This window comes from Pseudopipra pipra, chromosome 6 (assembly GCF_036250125.1).
Source record: "Pseudopipra pipra isolate bDixPip1 chromosome 6, bDixPip1.hap1, whole genome shotgun sequence".
NCBI lineage: Eukaryota > Metazoa > Chordata > Aves > Passeriformes > Pipridae > Pseudopipra > Pseudopipra pipra.
Genome location: NC_087554.1, coordinates 1,409,995 through 1,427,830, shown reverse-complemented (window position 1 = coordinate 1,427,830; position 17,836 = coordinate 1,409,995). Strand labels below are relative to the sequence as shown.

Below are 17,836 nucleotides of genomic sequence, written 5' to 3'. Positions count from 1 at the left end.
TCTCCTACCCCCCCCCCTCCCTCCCTCCCACCCCCCCCCTCCCTCCCTCCCACCCCCCCCCTCCCTCCTCCCATCCCACCCCCCTCCCACCCCCCTAACCCCTCTCCCACCCCCCCCTACCCCCCTCCCCGGACCCCCTCCTCCGGAGGGGGCCCCTCCCCAAGTCCCCCCCGGCCCCCCCAGCCCCGGGGTCGCTCTCGGCAATGGACACCGCGATCTCTGCACATCTGCGGCTCTATTGCCGAGAGCGAACCCGCACCACCTGCCCCCCGCCCAAGGAGCCCCCCGTGTGATGTCGGGACGGGCCGGAGCCCCGGCGGTGTCGGGCGGTGCTTGTGAACTGCAGGGGGGACCCGCCGAGCGGGACCGGCCCCGTGGAAAGGGGGATCCAGGGGGGGCGCCGGCTCCGGCCTGAGCGGCTTTATTAAAACCGGCGCCCCCAAGCCCGCGGCTGCGGGGACACGGCCCGGGGGACAGGGGGACGGACGGCACGGGCGGGGGGGCAAGGACGGAGCGAGGGACGGGGGGGGTCGGGCTGTGCAGGAGGGCAGGGAGGGGGGAGCAGGGACAGGCAGGGGGGGCCGGGCTGTGCAGGAGGGCAGCGACAGGGGCCGGGGGCAGGCGGCGTGCGGGGACGGGCAGGGCGGAGGGGCGGGAAGGAGGGCAGGGCGGGTCGGGGTGTGCAGCAGGGACCGGAGGGGAGCGGGGCCAGGCCGGCTGGGCCAGGCCGGCTGGGGGGCCAGGCCGGCTGGGGGGCCAGGGAGGGCGGAGGACGGAGGGGCAGGAAGGAGGGCTGGGGGGGTCGGGCTGCCCTGCGGGGCAGGGAGGGGGTGCAGGGAACGAGCGGGTTGGGGAGGGAGGGAGGGGGGGGGCTAGGGGGGAGAGGGAGGGGGGGGGTTTGGGGGGGGGAGGGTGTGGGGGGTAGGGGGGGGGGGGAGGAAGGAAGGGGACGAAGGAACGGGGAACAAAGTAAAAGAAACGTAAAAACAAAAGCAAAGAAAAAGAGCCGCGGCAGCGAGAGGCTCCCGCGGCGCTGCTGCCTCCCCGCGCACTGCCCGAGCAAATGGCAGCGGGGGCGAGTTCCGGCGCTTAAATACCCCCGCCCCGACCCGCCCCTGCCCGTCCCCGCCCCGCGCACCTGGACGGGCCCCGCCTCGCACACCTGTGCGGGCCCCGCTCCGCCCCGGCCCCGCCCCGGCCCCGCCCCGCCCGCGCCGTTTAAAGCCGGCAGAGCCGCGGTCGCCCCGCGTTTGTGGAAGAAGCTCATCCCGGATGCTGCGGGAGCGATCGGCGCGTCGGAGGACCGAGGGTGGCGATGGAGGTCGGCAGGAGGACCGGGACAAGGATCGGGGCCAGGATCGGAACCGCGACCGGAGGAGCAAGGTTGGCTTGGGCTCGGCATCCGGACGGGGACCAGGATCGGTGCCGGGCTCATCCCAGTCCGGTCTCGCCGCCTGTGCCCCGGCAACACGGGCGAGAAGAGCCGCTCCGGGCCGGGCACCGGGCCGAGCGCGGCGGGGCCGCTCGGGCCGGGGCTCTGCTGGGGCCCGGTCGGGGGAGAACGGCGGCGCTTTCCTCGGGCAGACGCGGAGCCGGGGCTGGGACCGGCCGGGGCGCGGGGACACTCCGGGCGGCCCCGGGACCCCCGAGGAGGGGTGCCGCCCGCACCCCCCGCGGGATCGGAGCTCCCCCACTCGGGCACCCCGAGGCCCCCGCACCCGCTCCCGGGGAGAACATCGCCCGCCTCCCCCTTCCCCGCGGCCCCAGGAGGTTCCCGCCCGCAGGGACCCCCGGAACGAGGGCTCTGGGGCCCGCCGGGGCTCCGGCCACGGGCCCGCTCCGGACGCGGGGAGCCGGGGCCCTGCCGGGGCAGGAAGAACGGGGGCAGCCGCTCCCTCGTTCCTCCCGTGCTCCGGGACCCCGAGCAGAGCTGCCCGTCTGTCCCCGTGTCCCTGTGTCTGTCCTCAGGCGGGCCCCAGGAGCTGGCACTGACCGTGCCGCGGCTCGGGCACAGGCTGCTCCCAGCTCTGCCTGCGGAACTTCGGCAATTGCCGACAGCAGTTCTTTGCCCCGCCATCCAGAAGGTGCAGCTCAACTGACATCTGCCAGGTGAGACCTGAGGCTCTCCTTCCTCTGCCCCGCTTCCTCGGCAACTCGCACCCTCCCGGGGCAAAACCCTCAGCTTTTTAAAAATCCCCCTTCTTTATTTGCAGACGGGGAAGGTCCTGCCTGGGTGGGAAACGGCTACAGAAGAGGAAACCAAGAAACGCTCCAACCGGACGCTGCCGCGCGAGTCAAAGGAGGGAAGAACCGCAGGGAAATACAGTCAGGAAAGCCGCTTTTATTAAATCTCTGCAGCATTAAATCCCCCCTTCTCAGCCACGGCCGGAGGGAGCGCGGCCGGCTGGGCTGTGCCCGGCTGGGGACGGGCACCAATTCATCACTGCCCTGCTCAGGGAGGTTTTCCGGCCCCCGTTCAGGATTCATCCAATGGTTGCAAAGGTGCTCGTGCAACGTCTTTTTCCAGGGATAAATGAGCCCAATAAGCCCAGAGAAATCCTTCGCTCCGAGGCAAAGGCGTCGGTCGAGTGTCCCCGCCTGGTTCCGCCTGCGGGGGCCGTCTCCTCCAGGTGAGCTTTCGGAACCCAAAATGCCGGGGAGGGCTCAGGTCGGGGCCGCTTTTCGGGCCCGGAGTTGGACGGAGCCCTCGGCGGCTCCTGCTTCCCGCCAGGAACGTTCTCGGGGCTCGCTGGGCAGAACCAGCTGGGCAGGGAACGCGGGCCGGGAGGAGGCTGGAGCGACAGAGAGTGACCCAGCCGCTTGGGCTTCCTATTGCCGGGGGATGGAGGAGCTGTGCCCTGGAGCTGTGCCCCACAGCCCCCGTGGGGTGGGCACGGGGAAAGGGCTGCCCGCGGCTCCTCAGCCGCATGTGCATCCCTTTCCTCGGGAAAAAGAACCCCCCCGGACCGCTCCCGAGGCTCCCAAGGGACAGCGGCTTCCCGGCCGGACAGACGTCCTCCAGCCCGTGCTCAGGGGCTGCCTCGCCCCGGGCCGGGAGCGCGGCCGGCCCCCGCCTTCTCCTGGGCCAACACATCCCCTGGAGCCCGGCCCGGGGCGGAAAACCGGCCGAATTCCAGCGAACTCGCTCAAGTCCCCCAGGGACACCAGCGGGGCCGGGGGAGGAGGGTTATAAACAGCAAAGTCTGTGGAATATCAACCTGTCCTTGTCCCGATCCTGCTCAGCAAACCTGGAACCGTGGCTGCTTCCTGGCAAACCTGGCATTAAAGTGGCAGTTCTGCAGGGGAATATCTGAGCTCCAGGAGGCACTGGAGGCTGTTCCAGCAGGAATTGGGCATGGAATTGCGGGCTGTAGGTAGAATTCCTCTAAACCTGCAGAGCTGAGACCTGAACCCAAACCTGGGCCCCCCGCAGAGAACAATCTTTGTGCTGCTCTGTCGGCCAAAGTCCCTGCACTGAGAGATCTTGGCAGCCTGAGGGAGGGCATTCTCTGCATCCCAGCAACCTCCATCTCCCAAGGGGACAATCCAAGTCCCAAAAGATTCCTTTTGCCTTTCCACAGGGACACTGACCCTTATTTGGTCCTGCTTTCCCACAGTTCATTTTGGGGGATGAGTTTGTGCTGGTTTACATTCCACAACTCCACCCACAGCTGGAGATTTGGGGCTGTGCTTCTCTACTCCCAGCAGGTTCCCTAAGGAGTCAGATACTCCAACAATCCCCTCGTTTGACTTTCTAGGTGAATTGTGCACAAGCCAGTCCCCCATTCCCTATCCAGGCTGGGAGTGCTCGTGCCCTTGGCACAGTTGGCTCTGGTTGGGCAGGAACTGAGAGCAGGACAAGGGACAGAGTGGATCAGCTGCCCAGGGAACCTCCAGGAGATGAAGCTACTGGATCCTCATTCCAACCAAGTGAACTCATTCTGTCTCTGGCAGGAGCCGGGAGCCAAAGCAGATCCCTCCTGGCCAGGCTGGGGGGCAGCAGTTGGATCCACTCTGGGGGAAACCCCCTGTGCCTGCCAGGAGCTCTGACTCTGTTTGTCCTGCCAGCTCTGACCAGTGTCAGGGGCCCTGGGAGGGATTCAGAATCCCAAGAAACCCCAAATCCTGTCGTGGGATTCAATCAAAGGAAGAAAGCCATTGTTGTCATAAAAAGCTTAAAAACCTGTTAAAAGTTCTAGGACAGCAATAGTGGGATTCCCAGGAAACTTATCAGTGCTCTTGGTTCCATTTCAATATCTCTTTAGTCCCTCAATGAGCAGCTTGGAGAATTTCCCCTGGGATTTGGAGGCTAAGCAGGGTTTGCTTTGGATTGCCTTGCACCTCTGGCCCCAGCTGGTGCAAACACAACTGGGGCCAATGTGGTTAAACACACTTTCCTACACAAACAGTTGCTGTATCCCCTAGAAATTACCCCAAGGTTGCAGATAAAAATGTCACCTCTGTCCCTCCTAAGTTCTCCCAGGTTTCCCCAGCTGGGAGCTGCAAGGAGGCTGTAAATTCTAAGGCAGAAAGAGAACATCTGTCAGCAAAAGGCACAAAGAAGGGGACAGGTTTCAGAAAACATTTCTGCAATCCAAGGAATAACTGTTTCCAGTTTCCCAGGGAGAAGAACAGGAACTCAAGGCCACCAAGGCCTGACAGTCCCCTGCAGCCAGAGCTCAGCACACACCCAGAGAGCCAATTCCAGCATCTAAAAGAAAAAAAAAGAAGACAAAAGTGATTTATTTTGTTTTAAAATTATTTGAAGTTGTTCCAAGCAAAGCAAGCCTTGCTCTGGTTTCAGCTGGGTGAACAGTGAGCGCTGGGCACAGGGCACGTCATTAATGCCCAGGGGATGGGGCTTTGTGGGGGAGGGAAGAGCAGCTGATGGAGTTGCCCAGTCCAATTCCTGCCCAAGGCCTGACTGGCCCAGGACAAACCCTCTGGCAGGCAGTGGTTTTGTTCCCTCTAATGGTCAGTGCCCCGTGTGTCCCTGTGGGCAGTGCCAGGCTGGGGACAGGCACACGCAGCTGGCAGCACTCTCTGCCCCAAACAGCCTCGGGGGGCAGCGCAGCCCCGGGGATCGAGGGGGGCTGGAGGCGGCCCAGGAAAGGCCCCCCCGCTCCCCCCGGGGCAGCTCCACAGCCCCCCTGCCCTCTCTGCCACGGGGGCCCCGCTGCTCCCCCGGCTGGCACAGAGCCCCCTGCCCATGGCTGGCAAACCAGGGCCAGGGCTCGGCCTCGCTGCAGCCGCCCCACACAGGAGCAACTCAGGGCTCAGCCCAACATTTCCCTGCTTGGCCACTGCAGAGACCCTCAGTTCACCTCAACAGGTTCCTTCTCTTCCCAGCACATTCCCTGAACTTTAACACCCCCAGTTTTCTGGGTCTGTCCCCACTCATCACCTCAGGTTACCTCAGTGTGTTCATTCCCTGCCCTGGACAGAATGAACCTCCTTTTCAACCCACAAACTTTCCCCTTCCAGCCCACTCCTGATTACCTCTTCCTGAACACAAAAGAGTCATTCTCTGCCCTAGAGATTATCTCCTTTTTAACCCTCAGAGTCTTCCCTAATGCACACTCCTGCTTACCTCTTTTGGACCTCCAAATATTCATCCTCTGCCCTGCACATTTGCTCCAGTTTGACCCCCACAATTTTCCCTACCTCTCCACATCTGATCCCCTCATGTATACCTAAATATGTTCCTGCTCTACCCTACAGACCACCTCAAGTTTACTCTCCAAACTTTCCCCACCTCCTCAACAATGACTGCCTCCTTTTCAACTCCAAATATTCATTCTCCACGCTGGAGAGTTTCTCAAGGTTTACCTGTCCACTGATGACTGCCTTAGTTTGTCCCAAAATGTTCATGCTCTCTGCCAGACACTGCCACACATTTTACCCCCAGAACCTTCCCTGGGCCCACTGTGGTGTCCACTCCTGATTGCCTCCTCTGCACCTCTCAGGATTCATTCTGGACCCTGGAGATTACCTCAGAGATTTCTGCCCTAAATGTCCCCACCTGGCCACCACTGATTACCTCAGGTGACCTCATGATGTCCTTTCTCTCCCCTGGAGATAACCTCGTTCAAAACCCCCAAAGTTTGAACTCAAAATATTCATTCTCTGCCCTGGACGTTCCCTCAAGTTTTACCCCTGTAATTTTCCCCATATCTCCACAACTGATTACCCCAGTTTACCTCAGGATGTACATTCTCTCTGCTCCACGGGACCTCAAAGTTTACAAACACAAATTTCCCCTCCCTGCCCACCCCTGACTGCCTCACTTCACCCCAAGGTATTCATTCTCTCTGCTACAGATTTTACTCCCAAAATTCTCCTTACCTACCCACATGTAATCAGCTCCTCTGTACAAATACATGTGCATTCTCTACCCTGTGGGCTACCCCAAGTTTACCCTGAAACACTCCCCAACTCTCCACCACTGAGTACCTCATTTATCCTTCAAAATATTCACTCTCTGCCCTGGACGTTCCCTCAAGTTTTCCCCGCAAAGGTTTCCCTCCCTGCCCACCCCTGACTGCCTCAGTGTCCATCAGGAGGTACATCCTCTCTGCTACAGGTCACCTCACACTGCACCCACTGCATTTTCCCCACCCCTCCACATCTCACCAACTCACTTCTACGTCAAGATGTTCATTCTCCACCCAGCACACCACCTCCAGTTCACTCTCAACACTTTCCCCACCTCTCCACCACCCAGGAACTCATTTTCACCTCACCAGATTCACTCTCTGCCCTGCACATTCCCACAGGTTTTACCCCCCACATTTTGCCTGCAGGTCCAAAAGGTTTACCCCAGTTTACCCCAGGAGGTGCATTCTCTCTCCTCCACATGACCTCTGATTTCACAAACAGAAAGTTTCCCTCCCTGCCCACCACTCACTGCCTCAAAAGGCTCATTTGCTCCCCGAGGTGACATCCACACTCACCCTCACAGTTTTCCCTGCCTGAAAACTATTTATTACCTCATTTTTACCTCCAAAGATTCATCCTCTGCCACAAAGATTACCTCAAATTCTTCCCCCAAAACCTCCGTACCTGCCCACTACTGATTACCCCAGTTTACCCCAGGAGGTGCATTCTCTCTGCTCCAGATCACCTCAGGGTTGACAAACAAAACTTTCCCTCCCTGCCCACTACTGAGTCTCCCCTGACTGCCAGTGATGCAGCCACGGGGGCAAGGGAAGAGGGGAGAGGAACTGACACCAAAATGACACAATCACCACTGAAAGGGACTTTATTGAGCTGCAACACAAACACAGGCACAGCAGGCCAGGGCAGGAGGTGCCCACAGGACCACCAGCACAGCAGCTGGGCTTGCAGGAACACCATCTTCTCAAGGGATGGAGCCAGGGGCTGAGAGTTGGGATCCAGCCTGGGGGGCTGGAGAGCACTCAGGCATCAGGGCCAAGTCCTGCCCCCTCAGTGCAGACAGTTCAGCCCCAGCAGCAGGGGGATTTTCTGCCTCTCCCTCCACTATTCTTTGGCACCCAACAGCTCAAGGCTGTGGAATTTTAGCTCCATAAATGTTTTACACAGTTGAGATTCACAAGAACTGGGGCACTTATCATTATTCCTGACAGCTCCTGAGCTGCACTTCCAGGATCCTTTGGGCACGAGGAACCTTCCAGACTGCTCCAAACCTTCACAGCCCACTTGCTCTTCTTGCCGCAGCTGGACCAGCTCAGTGTCCCTGCAGGAAGAGAAGGCAATGATCCTTTCTGAAACCAGAACCTCCCCCCCTTTGCTTTCCCATTCCAGGTTTGGTTCCCTACACAACTGAGGCCCTTCCAGGCCTTGCCAAGTGGCAGCCAAGGAATCCAACCCAAGAACCTGCCAGGGAGCAACATCTGTGCCACAGCAACATCATTCCAGGCCTCTCCCTGCCAACCCTCCGCTTCTCCCAACAGCTCCAGGGGCAACAGAACTTACCCTGAAGGCACAAAGGCTCCTTTTGGGAGCACCACAAGCCATCTGTTCTGTAGCACTGGAATTCCATCTCCTGGACAAGTTGGGAGAAGCAGGAAAGAAAACCAGCCCCTTACAGGCGAATTGGAGCTGCTCTTGGATGAAGAAGTGCCCCCAAGAAAGGTACTGAGTCAACACCTCACCAAAGACACAGGAAAACAAGGAGCCACACTCCTTCTGTTGTGTTAAGGAGTGAGGAAGTTGGACCTGTGTCTGACCAGGACATGTGCAAACCAAATGCTGGGGACTGGAACACACACCTGGCACTCCTGCTGCTCTCACAGTCACATTCCAGAGAAAACAGCCAATTGGACCCTCACTGCTCATTTCTTAATCCCAATCCCACACTTCTCTGGCACTTGGAACACCACTTTTATCACCCAATTACAGTCCATTAGAGAGCTCCATGTCTAGCAGGGACAGGGACCCCTGGGATACTCTCAGCAATGCCTGAATCCATGGCAGGGACCTTGCTTTGAGCTCCCCAGGGCCGGGCACCCCGAGGATCTCCCCGAATAATCCTTTCGGTGCGCGCTGGAGTCCTCGGGGTGCCCCAACCCGGGGGCACCAACAGCACTGTCCCTCCAGGGGGCCAATTTGGTCCCAAACTGCAGGGGGATCTTGCCTGTGTCCCAGACTGGTCCGGGGATCTGAGGCCCTTCCCGAGAAAATCTTGGTGCCGGCGTGAAGGGCCAGAGATCCCTTGGAGCCACGGGAGAGCAGGCACAGAGTCCCTCCTGGGGGCCAATTCTGCTGCCTGAACTCAGCTCTTCAAAGAAGCCTCTAAGACTCAGCTGGTGACTTTTAGAAGCCAGGCATTCCTTGCTTACAACACCCTGCCATGATCCCAGCCCCACGGGTGTCCTGGCAATCCGCTCCCAAAGGGCACACGGAGGGGTCTCCACTGCAGCTGATGGGAGGGGTCAGCATTACAGGAGGGCTCATTTTCCTTCCCTGCATTCCTGTTCCACATTCAGGACATTTTCCCAAAAATTTTTAAAATACACACCTACCCTTAGAAGGTTTCCAAGGGCCTTCCCAGGTCTTCTCTGTCTGGAGCCCTTGTTACATCTCAACACTCAGACAGCATTCCACCTTTTTTCTTCACACTTACTCATTAAGCCAGTGTCTCATGATTTAAAGCATAGTTTGACTCCTCAGTGACAACAACTGACAGCCCTGAATCCTAACACAGGCTGAGACACAAACACGGATGGGAACTCTGAAGGATCCACTTTGTGCTGCTCACCTATCAAAAGGAGCTTTCTGAACTCAAGAAAACATAACCCAGGTCCTTTTTCTGCAACTTTACCTGCTATAAATGTGACCCACAAGAGCTGCAAAGGCCCTTCCCACTTCACCTGCAGGGCTGGCAGTGCCACCACTGGACACGGACCCAGGGGCTGGGCAGGAACGGAGGGGCTGGGGCGTCCAATCCATCGGCCCAGGCGGCACCAGGAGTTCCTGCAGTTCCTGAGGGGAGAGCCTCAAGCCAACAAAGGATTAGGAAGAGCATTTTAAACTTTAATATGTCTATCCCCTGGAAGATGGGGAGTTGGACAAGGCCTACTGGGGCAACAAGGACACACTCAAGGCTATCTATTCAAAGGATCTACCAGCACTCAAAAGCTGTCACTGTCCTTCTGTCAGGGGAAACTCAGCAAACTCTCTTTGCCAAGAGCCTCCAGGAGCATTTCCAGCTTTTGGGGCTCCCTTTTAACCATTTCTCCCATCACTGTAGCTGGGACTATCACCTGCCCTACAGGGGGAACAGCCCACAAAGTTCACTTGCAGGGATGCCATTAACTCAAAGTCCCTTCTCAGGGGGGTCACTGCACCCCTTGGCCTTTCTTTGCCCTCCCCACCAAAGATGCTTCCAACACTTCTGACACATCTGGCAGACCCACAGCTCTCCTCAGGGAATGCTTCAGCTGCTTAAAGGCTGCCCTTGCACTATCTAGCCGAGGCAGCAAATTCTTCAGGCTCTTGGAAAAGTTGCCATAACAGTCTTACCACACATCCAGAGGGAGCAATCCAGAGTCCAGCCCGTCCCACCATTCCCAGGAAGGCAGTTCAGGGGCTGGCTGGGGCTCAGGGAGGAGTCACGGGGCTTCTCTTCTTCCTTCCCGCTTGCCCCATTTTCTCCTGCAAAAGCAAAGGTTTCTTGGCTTTCCTTGCTCAAGCAGATGCAGCAAAGGCCATCTTTGCAATCTAATACTGGAAACTACTCCAGGTTGTCATTTCAGGGGGTTCTCTCAGGTCCTGCACTAATCAATCCCCTTGGCCATTGGTTTCTTGGCAGGTTCTTGCATTCACCTTCTACAAGCAAACCAGGAGGAGCAAATTCAGCTGTTCCTGCAACCAATCCAAGCTGGCATTCTGATTTTAAAGGATACTGGCTTGGCCTTACCAGGAGAGATCCCACATCAGGGGTAATTCCTACAGGTTCTGCCCTCTCCCCCTCTCCTGCAAGTCCACTGGCCCACACCACAGGAACAACTGCAGCTGCCACTTCAGTCGGGACCTTGCTGCTGACAGGAGTTATTCCCTGCACAACAAGAGCTGCTGCTTGGACACATTTAGTTCCAGCAATTACAGTTTCAATAGTCCCAGTTTTCCATTTCATTTCTGCCTCAACTTTTCCAGTCCATCCCTTCCTAGCACAGGTTTGGGTGAGTTTGGCAAATAGAGAAATGAGGAATTCCCCAATGTTTTCCCAGTTTAACCCCTGTCACACCAATCACCTGAACAGTGCCAGTCCTTCATTCTCCCTCTCTTGGGTTAAGGACTGAGCAAGTTGGACCTGTGTCTGACCAGGACATGTGCAAACCCAATGCTGGGGACTGGAACACACACCTGGCACACCTGCAGCTCTCACAGTCACATTCAAGAGAAAACAGCCAATTGGACCATCACTGCTCATTTCTTCTGTGCCACAGCAACATCATTCCAGGCCTCTCCCTGCCAACCCCCCATTCTCCCAACAGCTCCAGTGGCAACACAACTTACCCTGAGGGCACAAAGGCTCCTTTTGGGAGCACCACGAGCAATCTAGACTGTAGTACTGGAATTCCATCTCCTGGACAAGCTGGGAGAAGCAGGGAAGAAAACCAGGACCTTCCAGGTGAATTGGGGGCTCCTCTTCATCCAACAGCAGCTCCAAGAAAGGTACTGAGTCAACACCTCACCAAAGACACAGGAAAACAAGTGCCAACACCTCGACAATCACTTCAGTTTTCAACTGATAAAGCAACACTAAAGAAAAGCTTTTCAGACATTGGGAAGAATCCATCCCATTTTAACCAGTTTGTGGGACTCTTTCCCAGCCTCCTGAGGTTCATTTCCCACCTCACTCAGGGCTGCAGTACACCTGGTTCTACACACACACACAGAGGGAGCTGCTGCTCCTGGATTCCAGTCTCCTGGTTCTCCTTGCAACTCCTCCAGCTGTTTGCCCAGCTCTGCAGTGCCCATTCCTTTGCCCACTGCACTTGGTCACAGCCCCAGGGCTCCCAGGGCCACCCTGGGCTCTCCCCTGCCCTGACACTCAGGGCCCTTTCCCAGCCTGACTCCATCCAGCACTGACCCAGCTGCTGCACCTGCAATTCTCCTGCTCCTGCCCTCCCTCTGCCTGCAAAACACCCCTGCCAGCTCCTGCACCCCACCTCTTACCTCCCAGACAACAGGAGCTGCATCCTCCTGCATCCTCCAGCTGGATGCTGCTGGTTCTAGGCAGCTCCCACCCTTCAGCAGGGGATGCCAAAGGCAGCTCTGGGGACTGTCCCGAGGGCAGGGACACCCACTCTGGGTCACACCAACACTCAGCCAGCTCAGGCCTGGGCTCTTCTGCCTTCAGGGCAACAAACAGCCAAGCAGGGACACTGGGACACTCCAAGGAAACAGGGACAACAAACTCAGCAGCCTGGCACACCACAGCCCCCAAACCTGCCCAGGCTCCAGCTGCTGCACAGACCTGTGGCCACACAGGACCCAAACCCACCCCCAGCACAGACAACCCTGGGCAGGTCAAGCTGCTCATTCCCAAACACAACCAAACATCCAGGGCCATTGTCTGTCAGACCCTGCTCCAGGAATCAATCATCTTGCCCATTTGCTTTCTCTACAGGTCTTTCCATTCACATTCTACTATCAAACCATGAGGAGCAAACTCTGCTCTTAACTGGAACCAATCCAATTTGGCTTCCTACTTTTAAAGGATAATGTGTTTGCCTTACCAGTACAGACTCTGGCTTAGGGGTAATACCTACAGCTTCTGTCCCTGTCCATTTTCCTGCAATTCCACTGGCCCACACCACAGGAACAACTGCAGCTGCCACTTCAGTCGGGACCTTGCTGCTGACAGGAGTTATTCCCTGCACAACAAGAGCTGCTGCTTGGACACATTTAGTTTCAGCAATTACAGTGTCAATAGCCCCAGTTCTCAATGGCATTTCTGCCTCAACTTTTCCAGTCCATCCCTTCCTAGCACAGGTTTGGGGGAGTTTGGCAAATAGAGACATGAGGAATTACCCAATGTTTTCCCAGTTCAACCCCTGTCACACCAATCACCTGAACACTGCCAGTCCTTCATTCTCCATCTACTTTGTTAAGGACTGAGCAAGTTGGACCTGTGTCTGACCAGGACATGTGCAAACCAAATGCTGGGGACTGGAACACACACCTGGCACTCCTGCAGCTCTCACAGTCACATTCCAGAGAAAACAGCCAATTGGACCCTCACTGCTCATTTCTTAATCCCAATCCCACACTTCTTTGGCACTTGCAGCACCACTTTTATCACCCAAATCCAGCCCATTAGAGAGCTCCATGTCTAGCAGGGACAGGGACCCCTGGGATACTCTCAGCAATGCCTGAATCCATGGCAGGGACCTTGCTTTGAGCTCCCCAGGGCCGGGCACCCCGAGGATCTCCCCGAATAATCCTTTCGGTGCGCGCTGGAGTCCTCGGGGTGCCCCAACCCGGGGGCACCAACAGCACTGTCCCTCCAGGGGGCCAATTTGGTCCTAAACTGCAGGGGGATCTTGCCTGTGTCCCAGACTGGTCCGGGGATCTGAGGCCCTTCCCGAGAAAATCTCGGTGCCGGCGTGAAGGGCCAGAGATCCCTTGGAGCCACGGGAGAGCAGGCACAGAGTCCCTCCTGGGGGCCAATTCTGCTGCCTGAGATGAGCTCTTCAAAGAAGTCTCTCAGACTCAGCTGGTGAGTTTTCCAAGCCAGGCATTCCTTGCTTACAACACCCTGCCATGATCCCAGCCCCACGGGTGTCCTGGCAATCAGATCCCAAAGGGCACATGGAGGTGTCTCCAGTGCAGCTGATGGGAGGGGTCAGCATTACAGGAGGGTTTATTTTCCTTCCCTGCATTCCTGTTCCACATTCAGGACATTTCCCAACACTTATCACCATACACACCTACCCTTAGAAGGTTTCCGAGGACCTTCCCAGGTCTGCTCTGTCTGGAGCTCTCAAAGTCCTCAGTGCCTGCCTGAGGAACCTCAACACAACTCACCTGCTTACACAGAACTTGGTGCTGCTTGGCTGATGCCTCAGTTCCTTCTTCCTTCTTTCTTCACCTCCCTTGCTTGGTCCCTTTCAATCCCTGGGCTGAGCTCTGTGCTGTTTGCAGGCTCCATCCCACTGCAAAAAGGATTAGCCCTTGTTACATCTCAACACTCAGATAGCATTCTACCTTTTTAATTCACACTTGGCCATCAGGACAGTGTCTCCTTATTTAAAGCATAGTTTGACTCCTCAGTGACAACAACTGACAGCCCTGAATCCTAACACAGGCTGAGACACAATCACAGATGGGAACTCTTAAGGATCCACTTTGTGCTGCTCACCAATCAAAAGCAGCTTTCTGAACTCAAGAACAAGATATCCTAGGTCCTTTTTCAGCAACAAGTGCTATAAATGTGAACCACAAGACCTGGAAAGGCCCTTCCCACTTCTCCTGCAGGGCTGGCAGTGCCACCACTGGACACGGACCCAAGGGCTGGGCAGAAACGGAGGGGCTGGGGCGTCCAATCCATCGGCCCAGGCGGCACCAGGAGTTCCTGCATTTCCTGAGGGGAGAGCCTCAAGACAACAAAGGATTAGGAACAGCATTTGAAACTTTAATAGGTATATCTCCTGGAATATATGAAGTTGGACAAGGCCTACTCAAGGACACACTCAAGGCTGTCTATTCAAAGGATCTACCAGCACTCAAAAGCTGTCACTGTCCTTCTGTCAGGGGGAACTCCCCAAACTCTCTTTGCCAAGAGCTTTCAGGAGCATTTCCAGCTTTTGGGGCTCCCTTTTAACCATTTTCCCCATCACTCTAGCTGGGACTATCACCTGCCCTACAGGGGGAACAGCCCACAAAGTTCACTTGCAGGGATGCCATTAACTCAAAGTCCCTTCTCAGGGGGGTCACTGCACACCTTGGCCTTTCTTTGCCCTCCCCACCAAAGATGCTTCCAACACTTCTGACACATCTGGCACACCCAGAGCTCTCCTCAGGAAAGGCTTCAGCTGCTTAAAGGCTGCCCTTGCACCATCTACTCAAAAAGTTGCCATAACAGTCTTACCACACATCCAGAGGGAGCAATCCAGAGTCCAGCCCGTCCCACCATTCCCAGGAAGGCAGTTCAGGGGCTGTCTGAGGCTCAGGGAGGAGTCAGGGGGCTTCTCTTCTTCCTTCCCGCTTGCCCCATTTTCCCCTGCAACAGCAAAGGTTTCTTGGCTTTCCTTGCTCAAGGAGATGTAGCAAAGGCCATCTTTGCAATCTAATCCTGGAAACTGCTCCAGGTTGTCATTTCAGGGGGTTCTCTCAGGTCCTGCACTAATCAATCCCCTTGGCCATTGGTTTTCTTGGCAGGTTCTTGCATTCACCTTCTACAAGCAAACCAGGAGGAGCAAATTCAGCTGTTCCTGCAACCAATCCAGTCTGCCATTCTGATTTTAAAGGATACTGGCTTGGCCTTACCAGGAGAGATCCCACATCAGGGGTAATACCTACAGGTTCTGCCCTCTTCCACTCTCCTGCAGTTCCACTGGCCCACACCACAGGAACAACTGCAGCTGCCACTTCAGTCGGGGCCTTGCTGCTGACAGGAGTTATTCCCTGCACAACAAGAGCTGCTGCTTGGACACATTTAGTTCCAGCAATTACAGTTTCAATAGCCCCAGTTTTCCATTTCATTTCTGCCTCAACTTTTCCACTCAATCTCTTCCTAGCACAGGTTTGGGGGTGTTTGGCAAATACAGAAACTGAGGAATTACCCAATGTTTTCCCAGTTCAACCCCTGTCACACCAATCACCTGAACACTGCCAGTCCTTCATTCTCTCTCTATTGTGTTAAGGACTGAGGAAGTTGGACCTGTGTCTGACCAGGACAGGTGCAAACCCAATGCTGGGGACTGGAACACACACCTGGCACTCCTGCAGCTCTTACCATTACATTCAAGAGAAAACAGCCAATTGGACCATCACTGCTCATTTCTTCTGTGCCACAGGAATATAATTCCAGACCTCTCTCTGCCAACCCCCCACTTCTCCCCACAGCTCCACTGGCAACACAACTTACCCTGAAGGCACAAAGGCTCCTTTTGGAAGCACCACAAGCCATCTGTTCGGTAGCACTGGAATTCCATCTCCTGGACAAGCTGGGAAAAGCAGGGAAGAAAACCAGGACCTTCCAGGTGAACTGGGGGCACCTCTTCATCCAACAGCAGCTCCAAGAAAGGTACTGAGTCAACACCTCACCAAAGACACAGGAAAACAAGTGCCAACACCTCGACAATCACTTCAGTTTTCAACTGATAAAGCAACAATAAAGAAAAGCTTTTCAGACACTTGGCAAGAGTCCAGCCCACTTTAACCAGTGTGTGGGACTTGTTCCCAGCCTCCTGAGGTTCATTTCCCACCTCACTGGGGGCTGCAGTACAGCTGGTTCTACACACACACAAGGAGCTGCTGCTCCTGCATTCCAGTCTCCTGGTGCTCCTTGCAACTCCTCCAGCTGTTTGCCCAGCTCTCCAGTGCCCATTCCTTTGCCCACTGCACTTGGTCACAGCCCCAGGGCTCCCAGGGCCACCCTGGGCTCTCCCCTGCCCTGACACTCAGGGCCCTTTCCAAGCCTGACTCCATCCAGCACTGACCCAGCTGCTGCACCTGCAATTCTCCTGCTCCTGCCCTCCCTCTGCCTGCAAAACACCCCTGCCAGCTCCTGCACCCCACCTCTTACCTCCCAGACAACAGGAGCTGCATCCTCCTGCATCCTCCAGCTGGATGCTGCTGGCTCTGGGCAGCTCCCACCCTTCAGCAGGGGATGCCAAAGGCAGCTCTGGGGACTGTCCCGAGGGCAGGGACACCCACTCTGGGTCACACCAACATTCAGCCAGCTCAGGCCTGGGCTCTTCTACCTGCAGGGCAACAAACAGCCAAGCAGGGACACTGGGACACTGAAAGGAAACAGGCAAAACAAACTCAGCAGCCTGGCACACCACAGCCCCCAAACCTGCCCAGGCTCCAGCTGCTGCACAGACCTGTGGCCACACAGGACCCAAACCCACCCCCAGCACAGACAACCCTGGGCAGGTCAAGCTGCTCATTCCCCACCACAACCAAACATCCAGTGCCACTGTCTGTCAGACCCTGCTCCAGGAATCAATCATCTTGCCCATTTGCTTTCTCTACAGGTCCTTGCATTCACCTTCTACTATCAAACCATGAGGAGCAAACTCGGCTCTTAACTGGAACCAATCCAATTTGGCTTCCTACTTTTAAAGGATACTGTGTTTGCCTTACCAGTACAGACTCTAGCTTAGAGGTAATTTCTACAGCTTCTGCCCTTGCCCATTGTTCTGCAATTCCACTGGCCCACACCACAGGAACAACTGCAGCTGCCACTTCAGTCGGGACCTTGCTGCTGACAGGAGTTATTCCCTGCACAACAAGAGCTGCTGCTTGGACACATTTAGTTTCAGCAATTACAGTGTCAATAGCCCCATTTTCAATTTCATTTCTGTCTCAGCTTTTCCAGTCCATCCCTTCCTAGCACAGGTTTGGGTGAGTTTGGCAAATAGAGACATGAGGAATTACACCCAATGTTTTCCCAGTTTAACCCCTGTCACACCAATCACCTGAACAGTGCCAGTCCTTCATTCTCCCTCTCTTGGGTTAAGGACTGAGCAAGTTGGACCTGTGTCTGACCAGGACATGTGCAAACCAAATGCTGGGGACTGGAACACACACCTGGCACTCCTGCAGCTCTCACAGTCACATTCCAGAGAAAACAGCCAATTGGACCCTCACTGCTCATTTCTTAATCCCAATCCCACACTTCTTTGGCACTTGCAGCACCACTTTTATCACCCAATTCCAGCCCAGTAGAGAGCTCCATGTCTAGCAGGGACAGGGACCCCTGGGATACTCTCAGCAATGCCTGAATCCATTGCAGGGACCTTGCTTTGAGCTCCCCAGGGCCGGGCACCCCGAGGATCTCCCCGAATAATCCTTTCGGTGCGCGCTGGAGTCCTCGGGGTGCCCCAACCCGGGGGGCACCAACAGCACTGTCCCTCCAGGGGCCCAAGTTGGTCCTAAACTGCAGGGGGATCTTGCCTGTGTCCCAGACTGGTCCGGGGATCTGAGGCCCTTCCCAAGAAAATCTCGGTGCCGGCGTGAAGGGCCAGAGATCCCTTGGAGCCACGGGAGAGCAGGCACAGAGTCCCTCCTGGGGGCCAATTCTGCTGCCTGAAATCAGCTCTTCAAAGAAACCTCTAAGACTCAGCTGGTGACTTTTAGAAGCCAGGCATTCCCTGCTTACACCACCTGCCGTGAT

General features: G+C 56.3%; 1 protein-coding gene and 3 long non-coding RNA genes across 3 annotated transcripts; 2 read left to right on the top strand and 2 right to left on the bottom strand.

The window, feature by feature from the left end:
- The window catches only part of LOC135416638 (uncharacterized), a 414,600-nt gene that overhangs the window by 20,452 nt on the left and 376,312 nt on the right, over window positions 1-17,836 (top strand).
- Window positions 1,644-6,392, top strand: LOC135415356 (uncharacterized). The gene is made up of 3 exons (XR_010431102.1): window positions 1,644-2,109; window positions 2,214-2,630; window positions 4,616-6,392. It is a non-coding gene; the product is annotated as an uncharacterized LOC135415356 (long non-coding RNA).
- Window positions 7,244-9,965, bottom strand: LOC135415355 (uncharacterized). Its single transcript, XR_010431101.1, has 2 exons — window positions 7,957-9,965; window positions 7,244-7,717 (listed from the first exon to the last, which is right to left on the bottom strand). It is a non-coding gene; the product is annotated as an uncharacterized LOC135415355 (long non-coding RNA).
- Window positions 9,976-16,394, bottom strand: LOC135415353 (uncharacterized). The gene is made up of 3 exons (XR_010431099.1): window positions 16,241-16,394; window positions 15,581-15,812; window positions 9,976-10,137 (listed from the first exon to the last, which is right to left on the bottom strand). It is a non-coding gene; the product is annotated as an uncharacterized LOC135415353 (long non-coding RNA).